Genomic DNA, 12,500 nt, shown 5'->3' with positions numbered 1-12,500 from the left:
GCAGACCCCCTGCTGACAACCCCGAATATAAGGAAGAAGGACACCCACACCAGAAGCAGTCCACCCTCAGCTTCCTAGCCTAGAGGATGTCTGGCAGCTTCAGACGAAAACTCGCTTCAAGAAAAAGCGAGAGAGAGAAACCGCTAATGACTTTGATGACTATGATATAGTTTATCTGTAAAAAATAGAATATAAAGATATATACACTGATCTTGACCCTGCATTAGAAAATGACCTCCATGGGCTCTCTACTAGCCTGTTTAAGTAGTACTGAAAAAGTCGCTATTCGAAAAATAGACAAGAATCTCTACAAGGGTAACGCTGCTGAAGTGGCCATTACTGTTAATAAAATAATAATAATAAAGATAGAGCGTAAGAAAGATCTACTGCGTGAGGTTATGAAATTAAAAGATGTCGAGCAATTTTGCTGTAAATAAAGACATGGATAAGACTTCTTACTGAGGCAAAAGAAATATAACCATGTAGATATATTTCTCAAGACTTAAGGGTAGTATTTTTGTAGCTGTCCCATTATAAGAAAACTAAACTGGCAAGAAAGGGAGATTTAGATAAACAATATATGAAAGCGCACTATCTAACGTAATGCTGCATGATGCAATATAGCAATTTTTAAACGATAAATATAAAGCCCTGCAAGTTTTTCCTCCGGAATTGCATGGACGGTATTCGATTCAACTTTTAGAAAACCGACCTGAATACTTTCTATCTTCTTGGATACTAATTGGACTGTACGAATAAAACATTTACAGCTTTCGCGCAATATCTTCAGAAACAACTGAGTAAAAAATTAAGAGACCATTCAATGAATTTCTTCTTGGGTTGGGATCCATTAAAACGGAAATCATTGAGTAGCCAGTTTCACTGAGTTATTGGCCAAAATCCTTCTTCTCTGATAAAAAATATTTTCCTCCTACTTAAGGGGTAAACTTTGTATCGTTTCTCAGCCTTAAACTAAAGTCATCAATGGGGACAGTGGAAACAAAAGCTATGTAATATATCAAGCAATAGACCTCACGTGCACATCATTACCCATTTATTTCTCTCAACTGTACATTTTATTGCCTTGTGATAGACTCGTGGGCTCTGAAATGAGAGGGGGTCAGTGAGAGTTTGGCCCTGGGGGGAAGAGCGTCCTGATGCAAAACATTCCAACTTTCTCGATAAGCCTTAACGAAGCAAATCGAGAGACTTGTTTACCCGGAATGGGATTAATGGTTTCCAATGAATCTTTCTCATCTTTTCCCTTCCTTTAGCATTCTGTGGGATGTACTGATTTACTGAGAATACCAGAACTTACGACGCTCTTTGGCACTTTTTCGATTGGAAGGTCACGGGTTGAATGAAAACGACAAACATGAAAATAATGGCAAAAATATAAAATTCTTGTACAATTATACTGTGAGAGAGAGAGAGAGAGAGAGAGAGAGAGAGAGAGAGAGAGAGAGAGAGAGAGAGAGAGAGACTATACTGTTGATGCTGATGATGAACTGCGAAACAGTCATTAGCGTTTCACTGCAGTCCCATTCATGAAAATTATCTTTACTTATAACTGTAATTATCAGGTGAAGGCGGAAATGGCAAAACCCTGCGTCTTCAAACTTTTAGGCAATGGGTTTCTTCTGGCTACAACCTCCAGGTTAAAAGTCAACATTTGCATAATAAATCTTTTACCCGAATAGTTTGTTGGTCGTAACCCATAAAACCTTCGGGAGGTCTATCATGTCCCTTTCAGACCTTCATCATCTACGTCTCCGGCCTGAACCTAGATTCTCGGAATCATAATTTATAGTGAAGACAATTTTATCTCTCCAGGGGCTGTCATTATGTGCCATCTGCCGACAAGCTTTCCTGAAAATTGCATCTGTGTTGTCCTATCTTAGTCTTTTCTTCCTAGGCTGGAATTTCCAGCTATCCCCTGACCTGCGTTTTGACGGATAGTTGGCAGTCTGTTTCCTTCAGAGCAAAGATTATCACTACGGTCTGACGAGCTAATGAGAGATTTGTCTGCATTAGCAGGAAATACCTCATTATTTACCTTTTTCGCCATGGCATCTTTGATAAATGATTTGCAGTGTTTCCAAATAAAACATTTCCTACACAGCTGAAAGCATAAAGAGTGATGCCTCCTTTGAATAAAGGATATATCCATACATAGTCGTATGCGGACTAATCAAGTTCCAGAAGAGAGAACCTCACTGTATGATATTAAATAATTCTTAGACTGGGAATAATCGTGTGTGTGAATATAAAATTTTAAACTACCGCTTTGCATAACGTCGTCAGATTCCGTCGTTTATATATTCTTTCATTAACCTAACATAAGTGGAAATGGTGGATTTGTAAATTATGATACATGACACATAAAATAGGTAATTTATGTACAGCCAGCAACAAAACCGGTGTCGCCCCTGTAAGGTGGCCTTTGTTCAAACAAACAGTACAGAGTTAGAATGGTTCGAATGGGAGGAGGAAGGAAATTATGGTAATCAGGCAGAGAGAGAGAGAGAGAGAGAGTACGAGGTACGAAAGAAAAAATGCATTCAGTTAATGGAGAGAGAGAGAAGGGAGAGAGAGAGAACGAGAGAGAGAGAGAGAGAGAGCTTTTAATTCTGTTTAGTTATTAATCTGATGGATATAGTCAAGGCCTTCTGCTTTAAGAAATATGTTATCGTATATGTTTTGGAAAATAATTACTATGAAATCTTATCACATCGCATTGTTTTAAATCATTATCATATTGTCTATATAAAAAGCCTTAAATGTTGTTGGAACTGACTATTCATATTATCATTATTCAGACGGAAATATCCTTCTTTTTCAGTATCCTATAAACAGCTGTACTCTCTCTCTCTCTCTCTCTCTCTGTCGTTCTGTCCTCCGTCTTATATCACCTGGATCCACTATTTGAATAATGGTAAACGTTTTATATGTTATTTGGAAGTGGGCAAGGATCACAAAACCGTAAATGGCTACTCTAACAACTTTTGCTTGGCTGCATTAGTTTTGTCTAAATTGACTGGACTATAATTACCTGTATTACCAAAAATATACGAATCTAGTCACAAAGCTGTTACACACCAACTTTTGTAGCTGTGGGTTGTATGAGTCATAAAACCATCAATTTTGCAAGGGTATTATTTCATTAATTAATCTATGCTAAGAACACATTACTGGATATGATAATCTAGTACTGCAAGATTTGTATTTATGGCATAACTTAGTTGAGTTACCAGTATTTGAGTGTGATGGACCACTTGGCTCCGCCCCTCGCAACCATCTAGGCTACTTATAGAAAGTATTTTAATTTGCTATATTTCTTATATTATATTATATATATTGTTTCCGAAACTCTTGGTAAAAATAAATTATGTGAAATAAAATGCAGTGAATGTGTGCATCGGTGCATTAATATAATGACAGCGGGGTATACTATTTAACATATTATTTAGTGTCTCAAATTATTGGGTGACAGTCTTTAGACCTGGGCAGATCATCACGTCTTGGCTAACCCGTCCCCACCCACTCCCCCACCCCTCCCCCCCCCTCCCCCCACCCCCACCCCCACCCCACCCCCACCCCCACCCCCACGGCTCATGCTTGCTCACTCACTCCACCTTTATTTGTCGCTTCAGCGCTGCAACGGCTAATGTCTAATACACCTTGTTGGTGTTCCCCCCTCTAAACTCTTCAACAAACCCATTACTTTCGATATCTCCTGCTCATTCCGTCTTTTACTATTCCATGTTTTTATTTTTGGTAATGAACTAATTGTAAACATTTGGAAAATATAATGGCGTATGAAATACTGTCATCTGAGTATTATTTCACCTCCAAAAAACATCCACCAGAATGATCTCATAACTGTGAGACCTTGAAACCCCGAACACGAGGAGGTGCGGGGGTAGAGGGAAATAACTAGGTGGGGGTTAAAGGTGATACGGGGACAGGTGATATTGGGTGACCTTAATGTAATGCTTGACGGGGGTCGCATATCAACATTTATAAGGTAGTAGTACCTTTACTGATAACAGTTAATATCAATGATTCAAACTCGCCATGATGGCTGGCACATAGCGTTATAGGGTTACTTCGATCATCTCTGTATATCTGGTTAATGTCTGTTACTATCGTTTACGTTATGAATCCTGGTTCTCCCACGAGATAACGTGCTACACACAGTCATGGACGATCTGTTTAACGCCAGTGGTCTTAACAGTCGTGTGTTTGCAGCCTTTGTGGAGGTTTATTTGGTAATTACGATTATCTACACTTGAGTAAGTGTTAGTTGCGGTTGTTGTGTTTGTCTATGTTTGGAATAACTGTTGTAACTTATACTAATGTTGTGCACCATAATCTATATATTGTATAATTATCTATGGCAATGTTTGTAGGGATGGCGGCGGCAAACAAAGACAATTCTGTTGAGCAATACTACCTCAAAGGCTGCAAACACACGACTGTCAAGACCACTGGCGTTATAAAGATCGTCCATGGCTGTGTGGGAATCTCGGCTCGGCCAACGCGAAATCAAAGGAATTTATTTCTGGTGATAGAAATTCATTTCTCGATGTAATGTGGTTTGGATCCCACAATAAGCTGTAGGTCCCGTTGCTAGGTAACCAATTGGTTCCTAGCCACGTAAAAATATCTAATCCTTCGGGCCAGCCCTAGGAGAGCTGTTAATCAGCTCAGTGGTCTGGTAAAACTAAGATATACTTAACCTCGTTGGAAAACCAGGTCTAAAAACTGTCTTCCAATAATCTGAGACACTAGATAATGTTAATAATATACGGTTTTGCAACACCTACATCCTTTATATCCCACCATCACTATATTAATACACCGATGCACACATTTCATTTCACATAATTTATTTTCACCAAGTTTCGGAAACAATATAATATAAGAAATATAGCAAATTAAAATACTTTCTATAAGTAGCCTAGATGGTTGCGAGGGGTGGAGCCAAGTGGCCCATCACACTCAAATACTGGTAACTCAATAAGTTATGCCTGTATATATATATATATATATATATATATATATATATATATATATATATATGTATGTATGTATGTAATATATATATATATATATATATATATATAGATATATATATATATATAAACAGGAATAAAAGCTCTCTCTCTCTCTCTCTCTCTTGTCCATATATATTTCATTCATTATTGCATTTCTTTGCCTGATTACCGTAATTTCCTTCCTCCTCCCATTCGAACCATTGTAACTATGTACTCGTTGTTTAAACAAAGGCTTCCTTTCAGGGCAAGAAGGGCATGAGTTCTCCGAGCCAAGTTTGGCGGGGCGACACCGGTTTTGTTGCTGGCTGTAACTCACCTCAACACTAAAAATATTTTTCATTTACCAATTGAGTCCATGCTGAACTGTATGTGTTTGTGTGTGTATGAGCGAATGTTAAATTAATGTTACTTTTCTACTGCTTACCGAATTCATATTTTAGTAGACCACTTTGTCTGACTACTGAGCATGAAATGTTTTGTCTTGGTTTTACCAGCTAAACTCAAATCTGCAAAACCTCTGTCTGAACGCATTCGAGAAAAGCTTCCCCCTATTTCCAGAGGTTTGGCAGCTAAGTCCCCCATCCGAATGAATGTGACACCGTTTTTAATAAATTCGTTAGGGCCTTCATTCAATGTTCATTCTTTTTCATTTCTGACAACTCTTCAACATTTTGTACGAAAAGTTACCCATTTTTTAAGAATAAAGAAAGATCTTCTTATGAAATATGGATATACCTGCCAGTATAATCAAGCAGCTTTGTACCATTATACCTGTTTGGAATTTGTTGGTTATTTTTCCTGCTTCAGATCATCATTAGAGTTTTATTTTTTGTAAGAATTATTTTTTGAGTCAAAGCATACATTGTTTGAGTTTTGTAAGAGCACTAATTTCAAAATTTTGATATTTATATGTAATTGTCCTTTATCTCTTTATTGATAGATACTAAAACAAATATGCTACTTCTTATTACTTAGATACTATTGAGTTAGATTTCTCACAAAATACCAAGACAGAAAATATTAAAGGTAAAAGTAAAAGTTCATTAAAACCGGTAACGGTGCATGAAGGTCGATTTATGAGTTTTTTCTTTCCTGAAACCACTGTGAAATTCCATTTTTTTTTTCATCTATATTTAATTTATATATATATTAAAGAAGTATCTTTGGTTTACCAAATATGTGAATACAATTAAGGACGCTGCGTCGTGCCAATCACATTGTTATAAATCGCAAAATGTTATAGTCACACCTCCTTTAACTGAGCATACTGTGAATAAATTTGTTGAACTTGTGTAATGGTCGAGGTAATTTATAAGAGTCTTTTATTGAGATTTCTGAAGCTTTGTGTTTTTCTTTTTGCTGTAATGAACTTTCAGAAAATGATATTAATACTGAAGCAAAAGACATCATAATGAATTTTTCAAGCGATATGTTGTTGTATTTCAATTACCGGTTGAAAATGAATAGTTTCTCCTGAACGTCTTTGAAAAATTAAATTGAAAATCGATTACGAAGTAACTTACCTCGCTCAAAGAAGCTTTAAATCTTAACTTACCCAAAGAGTAACAAACATTAGATTAAGGTGGATTAATAAAGCAGCGATGTTTGCAAGAGACAGTCATATATCATATAAAATGTGATGCTAGCTATGTTTATGTTTTTAAATGTTTTGTTCCATTAGTTAGACAAGGTTTCGGAACAGGAGCAAGGTGTATCTCTCATTTATGAAATGAGCGTATTTTATTCCCACCCTCGTTTTAACGTGAAAATATGTACATAACATTATATGAGAATGAAGTTTGATGGAATTTGAAATGTTTACTATACTATACTACACAATACTATACTATAGGGAACTATCTAGTAATCATTGATTATTTCATGAGTATTTGTAACTGTAAATCTAGCTTAAGATGTTATATTTCTATAGGTTTTTATAGAATTTTATGTATCTACATATATGTTTACCTAGACTGCATGAAACTGATGTATAACTTTTGGGATCTTCCGTACTGAAACGACCATTGTTTTAGGTAAAAATATCTATTATGCCCAGACTGTAAAATATCCACTGTTTTATTTTCTATAGTGATTAAAGGTAATTAATCTGTCATTAAAAAAACACAAGACATTATTAACGGCTGCATAATTTCCCCTCCCTGGAAGCATCGAATCAAATGTCCTTTCCTTGCATTTTATTGCAATCATGAGATTTGTGGTTGTAAAGTGTGAGAGTAGAGTACATGATCATGATACTGGGAGTAGAAACCGAGGGAGTCGGGCAGCCAAGAAAAGAATAAATATAAAGTTGATGGATTTGCTTGTTCATGTCTTGGTTTATGTACTTTTGAATTACATTTACGAAGGCCCAAAATGGTTGGTTTTTTCGAGTCTATAAACGAATGAGATCAATTGGTACATAAATAATACTGTACAACTGTCCTTTTTGCAAGCCTTGAAGTATTCCTTGTATATAAATATTAAATATTCACTGTTACACACACACACACACACACACACACACACATATATATATATATATATATATATATATATATATATATATATATATATATATATATATCTATATTATATATATATATATATATATATATAGTATATATATATATATATATTATATATATAGATATATAATATATATATATATATTATATATATATATATATATAATATATATCGAACTGGGTGAATAAAGACAAATTCTACAAAAGAAAGAGAAACAATGGAGTTCTGCCAGGCCTTTCATCTTCTTGTCGTTTACTTAGAAGACTGAAAAAATATAAAAATAAGTTTACAAAGAAAGCTCTTATAAATAACTGGTAATCCAACACAATTGAAGAATTAGCAGACCTACCAAAACAGAGTTAAGAGGTTTTACAAAAGATTAGGCCCAACAGCTCAGACAAATTAAAGGTTATACAAGGAAGGTGACTGACCACCAAAAACTTTATAAAAGTACTACTCAACAATTCTCCATTTGGTAAACAATAATATTTCAAAGGTGAACATTTTTACCAAAAACTATTAAACATACGAATACATAGAAAACATATATAAGGTAACTATTTGTAATTAAGTCAATGTTTTTTTCTTTTAGGTCATTCTTGAATATTTTACTAATACAGGGGCCCAAATAGTACATCCCAGGGCGTATAACAGTGGATTCTAAAAGATTATGTGAAGAAAAATCTTTCGATCTGGCAATCACCGAACTTTCAGTCCAGTGTTATTCCGTGAGTTTTCACGTAAAATGAATGAGTATAGCTTGGATGCTTGCCCAGTGTTGATGAAATACTTATTCTGTTTAATTTGTACTTTTAACAGTAGGGAGGCCCTTTGTGTTGCCGTTGCCTCAGCAAACTGTCATCCGCTCTTATTCGTGGATGGTGGCACCAGGAGGTACATGCTCCCGAGTGAGCATGCTGACTTCTGACTAAGTGTCGATAATGTTGGGCAGCATTCGAGGTGGGGTGGAGCCATTGAGGGCTGCTATGTGCCACGGTGTCAAGGCCTATCCGTTCAGGAACTGACAGTGGTGTGGACTGCTTTCGAAGCGGAGTATTTCAGACAGTACCGATACCTCACAGACATGTGCCCCTTCTGGCCACAGTCCTTACAAGTTTCCTAGCTGAAGTCTTTCCTTGGCACTGCCTTGTGGGGAGAGCAGGCCGGCTGTTGTTCACCCAAGAGCGAGGAGTGGCTCAGATGGGAGTGGTCCTGCTTTGGAACTATTAATAGGGGCCTTCAGCTGGGCCTCAGCGTTCAGGCGGCACTGGTTAGTCGGGTGGCCAATCTTTTAGCAATGGCTGCACACAGGATGCTCATTCTTGGGCTGAGTTGACCTGGAGGTGTAATAAGAAGGACTGATTTTCCATCCCAAGGAGCTGGCAAAGAGATGGAAGGTGTCCCAACCATCCACCAAGCAACAGCACTCGGCGGACATATTGGGGGATTCCTTGGCTTCTATCTCCTGCCTCTCATTCATCAACCATGAAAGCTTTGTAGTCTTCGGCCTGCATGGTGCTGGAGTTTTAGGGAGTCGAAGGGAAAAAATATGGGGGATAGGAGAAGGGTTAGCTGGGCAAGCAATGGCACAGAGTGGAGATGGCACTCTGACGTGGGCAGGGTACAGTTGGGCAATTTGGGTACGTAACGTGTGGATCGGGATAACTTAAGGTCAAGTTGTAGATGGTGTGGACTTGGAGAGTCCCTTAAGGTGCGGTATATCACAGTTCATGTAAGACTTTGTTTCGGGAAACGGTTCAGGTTAATTCAGATGAATAGGTAGTGGCATGGGCATGCGGGCTCGTTCCGGATCGAGCACAAAGTTGGAGGTTTGATATGTGGACCGGTTCTGGGGTACTTGAAACATTGTATGGTGACACTAGGTAGTACGGGCTCATCCAGGGGAAACTGAGCACAAGAATTAGGGGTTTGCTCCGTAGAGCGGGTTGTACCACTCTTGGTGCGGGCCTGTTCCGGGGAATCGAGCATGAGAATTTAAGGTTTCATTTCAGAGAACGGTTTTTAGTTTGTTAGAGAGAACGCATAGTGGCACTTTGCAGAACGGGACTCGTTCAAGGGAATCGACCGTGAGAATTTAATGATTCGTTCAGAGAACAGGTTGTAGCACTCTGGGTGCAGGCTCATTCTGGAGAATTGAGTGCTCTGGGTGCAGGCTCATTCTGGAGAATTGAGTGCAAGAAATTTGGAGTTTGTTCCAGGGAACGATTTCTGCGGGTGAAAGAAAGAACAGTTTGCGGCACTTCATAAATTTTCATAGCAGTCATTACAACACAAGAATAAAATAAAAGGACAAACAACAGTTTAAAATAAAACAAAATCTAAATGACAACAGACAAGCTAATTTAAACCCCTACATTGAAAGTTAATAAATACAATTATGTTTAGTATCTAAAACGTCTTCGTTTTTACTTCATCTTTTTTTTCCTTAGCACCTCTCTCAGATGTTATTGATTTCCCATATTAGTGTTAACTAAAATTACTTCTTTATTCCCCTACTTTACTGTAAAAGTTCAAATAATTAATTCTGGACACATCTTAAAAAAAAGTCAAGTTGACATAAAGAAATAACCGTGTATATAAGAAATAATATCAAAGCTGTAAGAAAACAGCAAATAAATAATACTTTAAAAAAAGATAGATTGAAGTTAATAAATGTTTACATTCCTAAACATTCTATTTCATTCGCGTCGTTTGTACATGAATTTTAAGAAATTTCCCACAAAGTTCAAGGAAAGTTCGAGTAAAAAGTTATTTATACCTCGGAGTGGAATCCCCGAGCTAAGTACAAGACCGGAAAGTTTAGAATTTCTTCTTCAGACTAAAGTACCGGTCTGAGGTGTGTCCCTCGTGTAGTTTCCATACGACAAGTAAAGTGAACCTATAGTGTAAAGAAAATAAATAATAAAAAAAAGGTTATTATGTACAAACATTTTCCTCTGTAGATACTATCTCGGAGGAGTGGTATGGCGTAGGGCGAGGAGGGTGGGAGGTGTTGAAGGGGGATGATAGTCCCTACAAGATGCCTTCTATAGCGAACGCCAGACAAAACTTAATCAAAATGGTTTGGTAAGGGAGGAGAAACGTGATTACTTTGCTAAGAAGGTTGTGATTCTAGAGGAATAATTGTTCTTTTATAAACAGAAGAGTCTGAGTTGAACGTGAGAATTAAAGGGTCGCAGTGTTTCTTAACATAACGTGAAAAATAAATGATAGTATTTTCATTACGTAAATTATAGGATTTTAATTACGAAAATAAGGACTGATTGGCAGCCAGAGTGGTTTGAGACAGGAAAGGTTTTTTGGTGATGGTTTGTTTATTAAGAAGCCAATGGGAGAAATCAGAGCAAAAATGGAAAGAACAGAATGTGGTCTACACAAATAAAACTGTTTTATAAAAATTACGCAGGTGCTGCGTATGTGTTATGGTTCGGTTCCAGGGTGAGAGATATAATTTGTCCTGAGCAAATAAATGCTTTTAGATGCAATTGTTTCTCAGAATATGCAAGCGTGAAAGCGACCGGATTGGTGTAAAATAGGGTGTTCCAGGAATGATAATTTGTGTATCAGCAACAGAGTAATATTTCTGCATATGGAGATATGATAATTAGGGAGGAACTGCAGAAACTATATATATATATATATTATTATATATATATATATATATATATATATAGTTTCAACTAAAAAATTCCCCTACGGTTAACATATATGAAAATATATTCATTCCGAGGAAGAGCAAATCAAATATAAAAGGATATTTGTACCTTAATGCGTATATATGAATCACGGTGATGTGATCAGACCCGTATGTGTGTGTGTGTATATGTGTGTGTATATATATATATATATATAATATATATATTATATATCTATATATATATATATATATATATATATATATATATATATATATATATATATATATAAACACACACACATATACACACACAGGGTGAACACGAGTTTATACACATATTTTGGGAAATAAAAGAAAGCCATTCTGGGCAGAAAATTTTCTATAAACATGCATTTTCAGGCTTCGTTTGTCGGTGAGGAGAATTTTTAAAATAGAGTTATCATTAAAAGGAATGTCGGAGTGAGTGGTTTGGGAAGGGGGGGGGGAGAGGGGGAGAGTTGATAAAATGCATTGGGCAACTGGATTGCTACTCTTTTAATTATAGAATATTAGAAATTATTTTTTTCCTTTGGCTGGTGGAGGAGAGATTGCTTATTATACATTTTAATCTTTGATCTGTGTGTAATGAACAGGTGTCTATCTTTGATGGAGGGGAGATTCCATTAGGCTTGCTTTTCTTTTCTTTATTATCGCAGTCCAGTGAATACCCTTGACAGAGAGGGAGGTTTCAGTGATGCATGCATTTTTTCCCCTTTATTCAGTATGTAAAAAATACATTAGATTGGAGGTATCTTATTCACATATGCCTAATCGCAAATTTTCTTTTTTGTATAACTGGAGTTACCAACCGTGTAATCTACAAATTAAACTGTTGCAAAGCCTATAAATAAAGATATCTGCATATTCCACATTACTGGAACAGTAAGGCATTGTCTCCAGTTTCTTGCTCTCAAAATGAATAAGGAATTTGACACTGATTACTCACTCCGACATCGCTTCTTGCCCGTTTAATGACAACGGTTATTTTAAAAATGCTCCTCACCAACAAACGAAGCCTTAAAATGCTTGTGATTATGGAAAATTTTCTGCTCAGAACTACTTTTTCTTTCATTTCCCAAAATGTTTGCATAAACTCATGTTACACCTTGTATATATATATATATATATATATATATATATATATATATATATATATATATATATATATATATATGTATATGAATCACAGTAATGTGATATGACATATATATATATAT

At 36.3% G+C, this 12,500-nt stretch overlaps 1 long non-coding RNA gene across 1 annotated transcript in view; it reads right to left on the bottom strand.

Moving 5' to 3' along the window:
* Nucleotides 1-7,987: 7,987 nt before the first annotated feature.
* LOC135222242 (uncharacterized) overlaps nucleotides 7,988-12,500 on the bottom strand; it is a 118,300-nt gene continuing 113,787 nt past the window's right edge. Inside the window, exon 5 of the long non-coding RNA XR_010316240.1 lies at nucleotides 7,988-9,815. This is a non-coding gene — a long non-coding RNA (uncharacterized LOC135222242). The remainder of the gene's footprint in view (nucleotides 9,816-12,500) is intronic.

The sequence above is a fragment of the Macrobrachium nipponense genome, chromosome 3, assembly GCF_015104395.2.
Source record: "Macrobrachium nipponense isolate FS-2020 chromosome 3, ASM1510439v2, whole genome shotgun sequence".
Lineage (NCBI taxonomy): Eukaryota > Metazoa > Arthropoda > Malacostraca > Decapoda > Palaemonidae > Macrobrachium > Macrobrachium nipponense.
This window is presented reverse-complemented; position numbering and strand designations above follow the sequence as displayed.